Consider the following 14,165-nt stretch of genomic DNA (forward strand, 5'->3'; position numbering starts at 1 on the left):
GAGTATCCGCCGATATTACATTATCAAGTGGTATTCGTTGAAAGAGTGTTTTCACTTTGATTTAGTCAATTCTCGGATTAGACGATTATTAGTCGTCGTGATTGTTTATGACCGTGGTCAAATCATTAATGACTATAAATGAACTACGAATGGCTTGATCCCTTGTAAAGGGTACGTAGGCAGCCCAATCAAGGTTTGGGTACAGCCACAATTATTTTAGATTAGATTTCGGTTTGCTGGTTTTAATTTTATTTTTAGTGCGTAATTACGTTAGTTTTTGGGACGGGTCGTCTCACTATATGCCTTCTGAGTAATTAAAAGAATGAAGATGGGACAAACAAAAGTTTTTGGCTCTCAAACGAAATTTTCACAAACCTAATTCCTACCCCGCTCTCTCTCTCTCTCCCCCCCTCTCTCCCTATTCGACTCCAACACTTGGCCACAAACAAAACACCCCGCACGCTCTCTCACTCTCCCACTAAAAATCACCTTCACTTCTTCAATCTCTCTCTAACCCAGAGATCGCTTCAATCTATCTCTAAGAGATCGCCTTCACTTCTTCAATCTCTCTCTAACCCAGAGGAATTCGTATGGGTTACTCTGACCTCCGATCCAAAGCTGCCCTTCAATGTGTTCGTATCTCCAAAGCTTCCCTCTGATTGTCTCTTCGATTTTCTAATGGATTTCGTGATTTTCTAATGTATTCTTCGATTCAGGTTTAGCATTTCATAGGCAACCTCTTTCACCAGACCTGCACCATCATCACCGACGGCAAGTTATCATCATCACACCGCATGCGGGAAGACCCACCGACGATAAGTTTTCTAATGTCTTCTTCAAGCAAAATTCGGTGCACACACATGGTAGGGCTGATTCCTTTGATGTCGACTAGGGTCCATCCTATTGCCGTCTTGTGTCTCTTCAGCACTTCAATCAATCTCTCCTCTTGTTCCTCGTTGGGTGCAGATGAAATGATTACTGGCAATGTATCCTCATCTCCCAAAAACGCATACTTCAAGTGGTCCGGAAGAACTTTAAGATCAAGCTTTGGAGCTTGCACCACAGAAGGAAGATTCTTGTTAGTAGTTAAGAGAATTGGACTAGGAGAGACATAGCTTACCTCACGTGCAACCTCACGAGAGGTCACGATCTCTAGAACAAAAGATGGCACGGCATCATTAGCTTCTAACTCAAAAACATTAGAACCATCACTTGTAAATCCGGCCCCTTGAGTAATAATGAGTGCCAACTCGTCATGTGCCAAGGTATCTAGATAGTTATCTACAAGGAAATCAAGAATGTCAACTGAAAAACAATCACTTAATTCCGAAAGGAGATACCTCATGGCTTCAAAAATATTGAAGCTAATTACTTCACCATCGAACTCAAAGATGAGTGATCCACTAAACACATCAATTTTTTCGTTCTTGCAGTCCTCATGAAGGGACGGCCCAACAAGATAGGGACCTCCTTGTCATCTGCCTTAGTTGGTTCCATGTCAATGACATAGAAGTCTGCATGGAAAATTAAGCTCGAAACCTGCACAAGAACATTTTCAACATAGCCCAAAGGGACTTTGTTGGAACAATCAGCCAATCGAATCACAACATTATCACGTTTCAAATCACCTAGACCTAGGTCTTCATAAATATAGTAAGGCATTACATTGATTGATGCACCTAAATCTAGCATTATCTTTTCAAATGTCATGTTTCCAATTGTACAAGGGATAGAAAAACTCCCTAGATCCTTAAGCTTTGGTGGTAGTTTCCTTTGGAGTACAGCAGAAACCGTCTCACTCATTGTGACAACCTCCTTCTCTCGAGTCATCCTCTTATTGGTGCACAATTCTTTCAAAAACTTAGCATACCTAGGATTATGTTATATGCATTCAATAAGAGGCAGGTCCGCTTCCACCTTCTTGAAGATATCGAGCATGGCTTGATCATAGTCATCCTTCTTTTGCTTTGCGAATCTATTGGGGAATGGAACACGAGGAAGATCATTAGTTGAAACCAAACCACTAGAGTTAGGATCCTTACCTTTGTCATGCACGACATGATCTCCTTGGGATAGAGGCACGGCATCATTAGCCTTAGAGGAGGCATGGTCCTTCTCTAAGTCATTGACATTGAAACTCTCGGCCTCTTGTCCTTTAGAAGGCACGGCCTTCTTGTTTTTCTGCAATGGAGCATCCACGATTCTCCCACTTCTTGTAATCATGGCCTTTACGTTCGGATTTGGCTCAGTTTGGCTCGGCAACTTTCCTCCTTCATGAATCTTGCCCATGAAGTCGATCACTTGTCTCATCTGCTTCTTAAGTTCGGTTATGTCATTAGAATGAGCTTGTTGACCTGTAACTAAAGCTTGAGTAGCAGTGTTTAAATTTTGTTGCCCTTGAGCAAGGGACTTCAAAAGTTCATCATAGTTAGCTGCATATGCATTATTCGAACCATGAACATTAGAGTTAAAGGGAACATAACCTTGAGGTACCTGAGACCTCACAAATAAACCTAAAGGACGAGGTCCTTGACCTTGAGCATTGGACGGTTGAGCATTGTTGTTCCAACGAAAGTTGGGAAGATCTCTAAGTCCAGGATTGTATGTGTTCGAGTAAGGGTCATACCTAGGCCTTTGTTGCCCCATGAAGTTCAACTCTTCTTCAGTCATTGCATCATTTGGACAATTCTCCATTGTGTGATCTATGAAAGAACAAATGCCACACGCTTGAGTGTTGATGCTCGAACCATTGAATGCCTTGACTAGAACGTCAAGCTTCCTTTCTAAAGTAGCCATTTGATTTCTTGCAAAATATCATACACCCCATGGCTCTTGCTTTCTCTCTTTTTCCTTGGAACTAAATTGGCGATTGTTGTCGGCCAAGTATTCAATCAACGTGTAAGCTTCTTGACCGGTCTTGTTCATGAATGTGCAGCCACATGCCCAATCTACCATGCTCTTATTGGTGGTGTCGAGTCATTCATAGAAGAATTGCACCAAGTCATCCAACGAAATACCATGGTGAGGGCACTTCCTTTGTAGTTCCAGAAATTCCTCCCATACCTTATAGAGTGAATCACCATCCTTTTGAGTGAAGTTCTGAATCTCCCTCCTAAGTCTTTTCGTGAGTTGAGCAGGGAAGAATTGCTTCAAGAACCTCTTTGTCATTTCGTCCCATGTGGTGATGATTCCAGCAGGCAGATAGTACAACCAACGGTTATCATCGTCCTTAAGGGTAAATGGAAATAAAAGCAACCTCAAGCCTTCTTGAGACAAATGATGAATCGATTGGAGCTTGCAAATATCCAAGAACTCCCTAAGGTGCACATTAGGGTCTTCCATTGAGGAACCAGAGTACTTAGGCAGCTGCCCAAGCAATTGAACTGGAATGGAGAAGTTGGCTTCATCAGGTGGAGTGAAAGCAATGCATGAAAATGATTCAAGGGTGGTGGAGATGAACGCATTCTTGAGTGTCATTGGAGCACCAACAGGAACTATATCACGGTCCGCAATTGTGTCTAACTCTGAATTGAAGATGAAGGGGAAGGAAAGATCCTCCTTTTCCTTTGATCTAGGTGAAGAGTTTAAGATTGAATTTCTTGGAGATGCTTTAAAATCTCAGGGTCCACTCGTGAAAGAGCTGTTTAAATCTCTAAGTGCTTGAATTCGATCTTTGAGCTCTTGTGTTTTCTTAGATATCTCGGACATGCATAGTTCCTGTAACACGAAAGTTAGAGAGTTAGCATTGAAGAATACACAATAAAGACATAAAATCATGCCCTTCCTTAGTCATATACACGCACACTTATGGAAGAGGCACGACAACTATATTGTCAAGTTTACAAAGAGTTAGTTCTTTACGTTTACAAAATTTCATACAATTCACAAGTTCTTTTTGCCGTTTCAATGATTGAACGATCGATTGATTCTAAGTTGTAAACCAAGGTGGACGTGCGGCCTAAGTATGGATGCCTAGACACAAGATCAAGCCTTTGTTTCAGAAGGCCGTGTAGCTCAATTAGAGATAGTGAACATGGTAGGACTCATTTGTTAAACTACGGAGAGCGAACTCCCTATTGACTCCATCACCGAGATGTATGTCAGTCAGTAGTTCTCTGAGTTCCAATTTTGCTCCCATGCACCAGGGTAATAAGAGAGCATGCCCCTTGCTCAGCTGGACTTAACCTTGGGTGTTAGACAAATCTCCAAGTGTTAATAAAAGCCGCCATCGACCTCATGCAAACATGAGAGCTAGCATAAAGGGTTAAGGCTAATATTAACAAAAGGGACTTTACCTATTCCGTTCGATTAACAACCTACAACAATCATTCATTCAAGCACCAAAACAACAACCTAAGATATATTACTAAATGTTACAAGAAAATAAATAAGAATATACAAATGTACAATATGAACAGTGAATTCGAAATTAAAAGATTTGGGATCCATCTCTATGGATCCCCGGCAACGACGCCATTTGGTCGGCTCGATTACTCGACATCAATATTTAACCTTGTAAGCATCATTAGTAGTATAGAGTAAAAGGGTATTGTTCACAAACCGGGGATCCAGCCAGGGTTTAGAATCACAAACACTTAACATGAATTCATAAAGATAATAAAGAGTTTGATATATAGGATCGGATTGAAAGATAAAAACAGAAAATAAAACCTAAACTAATAGATACATGTGATCAACCAACCAACACATAAGCAATCACCAAACAAATCATGTAAGAACAAACCATCGAAATTTATTCTCAATCATGTTCATGCCGTAGGTATCAAGGTTCAAACTAAGTTCGATCATGCATCAAATTCATACTTGGTTCCTAATACATGGATACATTCGAGCTCAACTACTTGTCTTGCTACGAAATCTAACATACCAATTCATCATGCAATTACGTATCACATAGAGAAATCAACATGTTTAAGCACCTATCCAATGCCAAACTTAGGATCAAAATTGGTGAGATAACAAAGAACAATTAATCCACTACTTGTATCATAATCGTTACAATGTTTGAATGATTAACATATGAAACATCAACTACTTGTCTTAATCACATATGCAATATAAGAACACATCGAAATTTAATCAAGAACAAGAACAAGAACTCACGGCATAAAACCAAAAATCATTGAATAGAAATCGAAATCTTCATATCATTACACAATTCGAAAGTCACAACTATCTCATAGACAAGATCTAATTAAACTTTAACAAAACAAAAACAGTAATCATCCAAGAACAAGAACATAGAAAACCGAGATAAAACATGAAGATCATAGAGTTACATTTTGAAATAATCCTACGGGGTTTATTCTAAGCAAACGAAGATCCTAGGCTACTTGCTTCGAATCCAAAGGATGGAAAGAGGATGAATTTCGGTTTTAGGATTTCTTGGTGGATGAGGGACTGATTCGGCAGAGCTATGGCTTGTGCTTGTGTGCAAGGTTGATGATGATTGAATGATGAGGCCGTGCCTCTATATATATGAGAAAATAAACCCTTCATGTCGTCCCAATTAGGAGATGGAATTCGATTGGGAAGCAGAAATCTTCTTTGATATGGACTTTGATTCATGTACTCCAAATCTAACTTGATGTAGAAAACCAAATCCAATAGGGAAACATATATGGGCTGCACGGCATTTCTCCTTGTCCAACTAGGAATAGCTAGGCCGGCCTCTTCTTCTCCTTCTTCAACTCGGACATGATTTCCTTGTCTCACTAGGATTGCATCACGACATCACTACTCCTTGTCCAAATAGGATTTGTCTTTCCTGAAAAGAAATCGACGATTAAGGAATAGGAAAGAATGAAAATAGGAAAGTAGAGTCCTAGTCGAGTAAGGAATCCTAGCTCAATAAGGATTTCTAACACTTAGCACAATTTCATCATCAAATCATCTAAATTTGGCATAGCTCTACTTAGAACATACAAATGACAAATATGAACCTAAAACAACTAAATAAGAAGTAACAAAGCATAAGAATATGACATATATACATTAAGAACGTTACACTTTGTACTCTTAACAATGCAAAAAAAATCGATGGAAGAAGAAGAAAAATCATGTGAAATTCTCTTGTAGACAAATATTTGCAAAAGAAGACGAAAAAAGAAAAAAACCAAAAAACCAAATTTTCGTTTTCATTCACGGGCACCCATAAATTCCCTCTGTGCACCCTTGTCTTCTCCGACCAGTAGATTGCGCGCCAGAAATTCCCTCTGGGCACCCTTGCAGCCTTGTCTCGCACCACCGCACAAAAGCCCATATCGACGGCCTAACTACGCAAGCAGCCAGACCGTGCCGTCCCAGCCCTTCCTGATCGAATCTGATCTGGGCATCTAATGGCGGCGCTGCCGCTGTGCGGCCCCGCGCCTAAGCTTGCCGGACCCCTTGGCAAGACCGTCGTCGCCCTTCCTCTTCTCAGAAACGACATCCTATTGCAGCATCGGGAGCTCAACCCGAATCGCAGGGCTGACTGGTTGGTCCTCCCTGACCCGACCCATGGTAAAAAGGGTTTTATCCATTATGGTAAAAAAAAGAGTCAATAGTAATTTTGAAACTTACCTTGTTGTAATCATATATACCATTTAATAATTTACTGTTTTACAAAATTTTAATGGTAAGTCAATAAATTTATATAAATATATATATATATATATCTATATGGTGAATATATCTAACCATATTTTTATTTTCCGTGTTGAAATTACTCGCACGACGATCAAAATCAAATGGTGAGAGTCACTTCACAATGCATTTGTGGATTCAAGTATGACTGTGAAATTAAGTAAGAGCAACTATTACACTGTTTATTTGGTAGACAACTAAGTATGTTTTAATTAACGTTGCTGTTTTCATGCAAATTTAAATTCCTCTTAATTTTGTTTTTCATCGAAGACTTTCAACCTCCTTTTCCTTTTCAACCATATTCTTTCGCTCCTTGGGTGGTTTACAGGGATATGATTCCCCTCATACCGAGTTTTCGGAGTGGCTAGAAGTGTCGCTGTTACCATTCGTAGTCGTTGTGTGTAGCTACAATGTTTTAAAAAAAGGGATAATCATCGGTTTGCAACGGAAATTATCGCTTATACCATTGGTTTGTGACGAAAATTGTCACTTATACCATTGTGACGGAATTTGTCACGGTTTATTGAATTGAGTTACCATAATTTTGGACTTGACCTCCAATTCAGTACTTGGAAGTTGTGTCGTATATTGATACATAATGAATCTTCTCTCTTGTTGACCGCAACATGCACCTAAAATTTGGCCATGTTGGATGTGTTTATGCACCTAGTCCGGATTAATTTCTTTTGATACAACATCGTTTCATTGAAAGACATGAACATAATGGCCAAAATATACAAGAGCTAGATATGAGAAGTTCTTGAAACAAGACACTCATTATATGGAAGACCATGAAAATATCTTCTCACTATTATAGATTTTTAAATCAATTATACATTGCGGTTATTAAAAGAAAATAATGAAGCATAAATGTTTCAGTTAATAGTCTGTATGACTATAAATCCATGTATTTTCCCAAGTTCTTGTCAATGTTTACACCGCACAAGTGTGACTATAGTTACTTAGTCATTACACTTTAAATTGGTTCATTGTCAGGATTTCAATCCAATTGTTGGCTATAAAATTCTAATGTAATTCAAGTAAACAAACAATACGAGAATGTCTCGATGCATTTATGGTTTCATTACCAAAAGCAATATGTTAATGGAATGTAATGCATTACATACTATATGGCACTACCTACATAAGTCCACGGTTTTAATTGTGACATAAGTCTAGTTTACACGATCTTTGTGTGGCTTAATGCACACTTATATGATCTTTGATGTTGTTATTATACATCTGTTTCGGTTCTCCATAATCTTTGGCGGATTAGGTCATCATCTATTAATTTTGATCAACACTTTGTAACTACTAGCATTGCAAAACGACGAAGGACTCCGAGCCATGAGCATTTTCTCTCGGCTTTATGTTGAACCGACAATGCTTGTTGTATATTTATTGATAGGAGCACAAAGTGTGACGTTCATAATGTGATTATGTCGTATTCTTACTCTATGTTACCTCTTATTTAGTATGTTTTAGTTTCTTTTGTATGAATAAGTGTCTAGGTAGAGCTTATATCGATTATGACTAAATTGATGATGAAATCGATGATGAAATCGTGCTAAGTGTTAAGAATCCTTGTTGAGATGTGATTCTGTGTTCGAGTAGGATTCATCCGTTTGTATTTCTTTGTTTCTAACGTACCTATTCTTATTAGGAAATACAAATCCATGTGGAGAAGGAAAGCAATCCTAGTTGCGCAAGGAATAAGGAGAGGTCGTGCGGCATTGATGGTTTCCTATTGGGAGTTAGATTCTAAAACCAAGTTGGAGATGGATTTTCAAGGTGTATATAAAGATATTTTCGTGCATATAAATCAGAATTATAAAGGAGAAGAAGATATGCACTTAAAAGCCCAATCCATACAAGAATCAAAATGTTGTCAAAATTCGTAGTCCAACTTGGACGGGCTCCCCTGGACAGCTCAGATTGAATTAGAAGATGTACCATATATGAATATAAAGTTGTGTGAGTCTAGTTTATGTAGGATTTAGAAGCAAATCAATATCTTATACTTACAAGGATATATGACCAAATCATTACTCTGAGGTCCAGTTGGCTCGGCAGAATTATCTCAGCCATTAATTTGCTTTTAATCCAAGGGGTATGAGGGAAACTTGGGACCTTATTTATCCTACATATAGAGCGCAAATCTATATCAGAATCACCATAAATTCCTGCACCAAAGAATGTTAAAGAAGGCATGCAGCAAATAAATGAGAAGAGTTAAGAAAATCAAAGAAAACATGCAACAAATAAATGAGAAGAGGTAAGAAAGTCAAAGAAGGCATGCACCAAATTAATGAGAACATATAAGAAAATTCAAACAAGACTGCAACAATTAAGATTCTTGCTGCCTCCCTAATTCAAAGGAAGAAATTTGTGCAAAAGAAATCAGCATTAAAGGAGGAAGAAGATATGCAATTATTGTCCAATCCTTATAGAAATCAGAATTCTGGCAGTTCAGGTCATCTAACTTTGACGGCTCCCCTGGACAGCTCAGAATGACTCAGACATATATGGATAGAAAGCTACGGAAGTCTATTTTCAAATGTCATTGGAATCACCTCAATATCAATTTTATAGAGAAAGTTATGGCCACAACAAGGCACAAATGTCAGATCTGCCGAATTGAGAAAATCTAAGAAACCTCAACCAATTTGGTTTCAACTTTGTGGACTTTGTGGCCAGCCTTCCTTGGGTTTCTTCCTCTATATATAACACCTTATTTCCACAGAAAAAACATCATCAACCTTGCACACAAGTATAGCCAAAGCTTTGCCCAAACACTTTCATTCACCAAGAACCTTAGAATCCGAATTCACCACCGTCCAAAGCTTGGGAGCCTAGGATACCATACTCTTGAAGATTTCGTGCTTCTTTTATAAGGAACCTTGGGAGGAGAATTATAAAGTGTAACTCTATGATCTTCATGTTTAGTTTTCGGGTTTTTATGTTCTTATTCTTGGATGATTTATGTTTAGGTTTTGTTAAAGTTATTTTTTTTCTTATCTATGAGATATTTGTAACTTTTGAATGACATGATGAATTAAGGTTTTTGATTTTAATTCAATAATTTTAGGTTTTATGCCATGAGTTTCTGTTCTTGATTAATTTTCGGTGTGTTCTTATATTGCATGTGTGCTTAAGACAAGTAGTTGATGTTACATATGTTAATCATTCAAAGTTGAAAACGATTACGATATCCTCTTGCTTTATACTACTAACGATGCTTACAGGGTTAATATTGATCTCGAGTAATCGATTCGATCATTTATGCCTAATTGGCATGATGAAGCCTTGATTGATGTCTTGTTATGACATGTTTCCACCTTGTTTTGGTGATGATTTGTACTGTTACACGTCAAAATATGGTGATGTTTTCACAAAGTTCGAATTGAACTAACGCTCGTACAAGATTACAGAAGTAGCAAACTATAACATATTCGCGAGCTACGGCCTTGGCAGTATCACCAAGATATTCCGCCCGTCGCACAAAGTGCTCCTATCACCTTCGCAGTATCACCAAGATATTCCGTCCGCCTCCCGGTTTTACCCCTAATGGCATCAAAAATTGGCCAAGCTCTTGTCTCCGCCCCCTAAGCATCCTGCAACCCCCCTTGCGATGTCAGAATCTGCCCAGATTCGTAGGTCAACTTCCACGAGACATATAGGGCAGCTCACTTGTAGAAAAATGGTGGATTTGGTACCATTGGAAAGCTCTCTGTGTCTACTTTCCGTGACATCAACCATTTAACAATATCTATTATATTGAGTGAGTTGTAGCTCTTTTAGTAAAATAAGACTGATCTGTCCGGAAACTGCAGCTGAGTCAATGTGGACGGAGCTTTGTCATCCTCTCAAAACGAACTAGTTTGTGAACCAGAAATCACTAGAAAGCCACGGGTGTCTACTTCCCAGAACGTTTTACAGTTCATCTATACCTATTGTATCAAAGAAGTTATGACTACTTAAGTGCATAAAGGTCATACAACGCGTGAATATGTTTTCATTGCAAACTCTTGTTTTGAGTTGTTATGCAATTCTCTTTCTTTTGATCCATGTACGAATAAGTGTACATATTTGATTTAAGAATGTTTGGCGAGATTTGATAGTCAAATCATTAACCCATTGCTACTTTTGAAGAATGTGAAGAGCATTCGTATACGCTATCTATCTAAACTCCGAGATTGAGTTACCGATCAAGGGGAGTTGTTTTGCAGACTTCAGGGGGAGTCTATACCACATGTTATCTTCAACTGTAGTTGGTATGAGTTGCCTCCCATGCAACGCTTAAAAGTTATCCGATCAAAGGTCTTGATTTATCTGATATATCTTAAAAGTTAGAATATCATTTTCTTTTGAAACTATATACATCTATTTATACAAAGTTATTTTCTAAGTTATAAAACGAGGTGGACGTGCGGCCTAAGTACGTCATTTAAACACAAACTTATTCAGTTGTTTCAGAAGGCTGGAAAGCTAGAATCAGAGATAGTCACAAGGCATGACTCATTTGTTGGACACCACAAGGGCCACATCCTCGAAAGGATGATTTCCCAATCGACTCCATCACCGAGATATATGTCAGTCTATGGGCCTCTGATATCCAATTTTGTAAACCTTGAACCAGGGTAAGGAAAATAGCTATGTGTGTTAGACTGACCCAAAGTGTTAATAAAAGCTGTCATCAACCCCAAGTGACCTTAGCAAGGTACAAATGGAAGGTTAAGGCTAATATTAACAAAATGGACTTTACATATTCCGTTCAGTTTATAACTTACAATAAACTAAGCATAAATAAACATTTAGCTTCCTTCAAAATTTATCTCTAAGTGTAACAAGTATCATATATACATACTACAACAAAATTAAAACATTTATCACAAAAATATAGAATAAAACAAACAAAAAAATTACATTTTTTTCAAGTTACTGTTCACGTTTTATATTTAATGTGTGTACTTTACTGTTACAGATTACTGTTCACATACATTTATTTATAAATTTTTTTTCGATTTACTGTTTACCGTACACAAAATTTATTTTTACAAAGATAAAGTTTTTTATTTATTTATTTACAATTTACAATTATTTTTACATTTTTACACTTTGCAAAAAAAAGTAGAAAAAACTTTACAGAGATTTAATTTTTTTTAAGATGTTAAAAGTACTTATAATTGTTTTTACGAATGTTACTGTTCACCGTACTGTTCACAGGAATTTATTTTTACAAATATGCAATATAGTACAAAATTAACACTTCAAATAATTGAGATTTTTTCAATTCCCCAGCAACGGCGCTAAAATGATAGGTCGTTAATTAAAACGTGTATAATTAACCTTGTAAAGTGTCATCGTTAGTATAGAATAAGCAGAGATCGTTCAGTCCGAGGAATTAAAGAGAACTCGAAACTTTTAGTGTTAACAAATAATGGGGGGTTTGATATTGATTATTAACTATTAAAATAAAACCTAAATTACTATTTACATGATTGACTTCTCTTTAACAAACTTAAACTAAATTCACCACTACACCACATAATTACAAGTTCGAACCTATCATGCATTCTAATTTGACCAATTAAATACTTTTTAGACACTAATACAATTAAAGTCTTAGGGGATCATCTAATCATGCAAGATTTCAATTAACATTTAGATTGACTTAAGACCTAATCTAAATTTGCATGCAATCAAATTCAATAACACTTAGAGTAGAAATCAAACAAGATTACATTTAAGCACCAAATCTTTGTTGGAGACCTATTTCATGTATGACATCACCCACCATGGTTTCACATGAAAATTTCCAGAATTTTTACCACTTTTAATCAGCACAAACCGAACTTAGGGCATGATTCGATTTGTGTCAATATGGTTAATGAATCTAGCACTCAAACACAATCATAGGGACTGCATCCAAGCACTAAATTCATATGCATATATCTGAAAATTATCTAACAGTATGAGAAAGATGGTTAGAACACAATAATAGAAATACAAACTCATTAAATATAGTAAACCATCAATTCGGCAAAGATAAAAAAATCCAATAAAATAATCTAAAAATTTTGATTCTTAATACAAAACAGTAATCCCACACAAACATCATACTACAATCTTCATAGACAAAGTATTGTAGAAAATCAAAAACGAACAAACACATGGAGATGAGTTTCGAGAATCACACGTTGTAGGAACCTTGGAGGTGTGTCTTCAATGGTGATTTCGGTGGAGATGGAATTGGTATATTGGGGAGAACGGTTTGCTTTTTTGGTGAACGATGTTTGAGGTAGTATTTTAGTAGAGTTTTGGCTCTTGAATGCAAAGGAGAAGTGATATTATTTGAGAGGTGAAATCATATATATATATATATATATATATATAGAGGATAGAGGGAGGGTTTGAACTTGCATCTTTCTTCCTATAATAATGCCATGCTTTATCTCCCTAAATTATGTCATGTTTTATTCCCTAAATCATGCCATATTTTATTCCCTAAATCATGTTTTATTCCTTTAATGATCATATTCTATTTAATTGTTGCATGACTTGGCTCCATCACTTTTTCTTTAATTATCTCTTCTATTTAATTGTTGCATGACTTGTTGATGATAGGACTCAATGTGCATGGCTTCTCCTTGTTTTCCTCTAGTATTATATCTTAAATCCAATCTGAAAATAAGAAAATAAAATCATAAGTAAGAGATAATTAGTTTCGAAACCTAACAAGGATTTCTAGTGCAAGAAGGACTCACAAAATATCGCAAATGCGACCAAAATGTAAAAAGATGAAGACTCCTAATCCAACTAGGTTTCCTAGTCCTACAAGGATTCCTGCTCAAACTAGGACTCTAGATCAATTATGCGTTTTAAACTTATGTAAGCACAAAAATGCATCTAATACCGCCCAAGACTCTTACTACGACTCAATGACTCAATAGTACAACAATAAGGGTTAAGAAAAGTACAAATTGAGGTAAAAACATGTTAAGAACGTCGCACAAAGTGCTCCTATCACCTTGGTAGTATCGCCAAGATGTTCCGTCCGCCTCCCGGTTTTACCCCTAACGGCATCAAAAATTGGCCAAGCTCTTGTCTCCGCCCCCTAGGCATCCTCCAGCCCCCCTTGCGATGTCAGAATCTGCCCAGATTCGTAGGTCAACTTCCACGGGACATTTAGGGCAGCTCACTTGTAGAAAAATGGTGGATTTGGTACCACTGGAAATCTCTATGTGTCTACTTTCCGTGGAGATCAACCATTTAACAATATCTATTATATTGAGTGAATTATAGCTGTTTTAGTAAAATAAGACGGATCTGTGTGGAAATTGCAGTTGAGTCAACGTCAACGGAGCTTTGTCATCCGCTCAGAACGAACTAGGTTGTGAACCAGAAATCACTAGAAAGCCACGGGTGGGTGTCTACTTTCCAGAACGTTTTATGGTTCATCTATACCTATTATATCAAAGAAGTTATGACTATTTAAGTGCATAAAGGTCATACAACAT

At 37.2% G+C, this 14,165-nt stretch overlaps 1 protein-coding gene and 1 non-coding gene across 2 annotated transcripts in view; both read left to right on the forward strand.

Annotated features, from left to right (window-relative positions):
* LOC126787543 (40S ribosomal protein S15a-1) overlaps positions 1-14,165 on the forward strand; it is a 151,792-nt gene that overhangs the window by 97,287 nt on the left and 40,340 nt on the right. The gene's annotated exons all lie outside the window — the stretch shown is intronic.
* Positions 3,014-3,120, forward strand: LOC126805354 (small nucleolar RNA R71). The gene has a single exon (XR_007674025.1). It is a non-coding gene; the product is annotated as a small nucleolar RNA R71 (small nucleolar RNA).

This window comes from Argentina anserina, chromosome 1 (genome assembly GCF_933775445.1).
Source record: "Argentina anserina chromosome 1, drPotAnse1.1, whole genome shotgun sequence".
In the NCBI taxonomy this organism is placed as follows: Eukaryota; Viridiplantae; Streptophyta; class Magnoliopsida; order Rosales; family Rosaceae; genus Argentina; species Argentina anserina.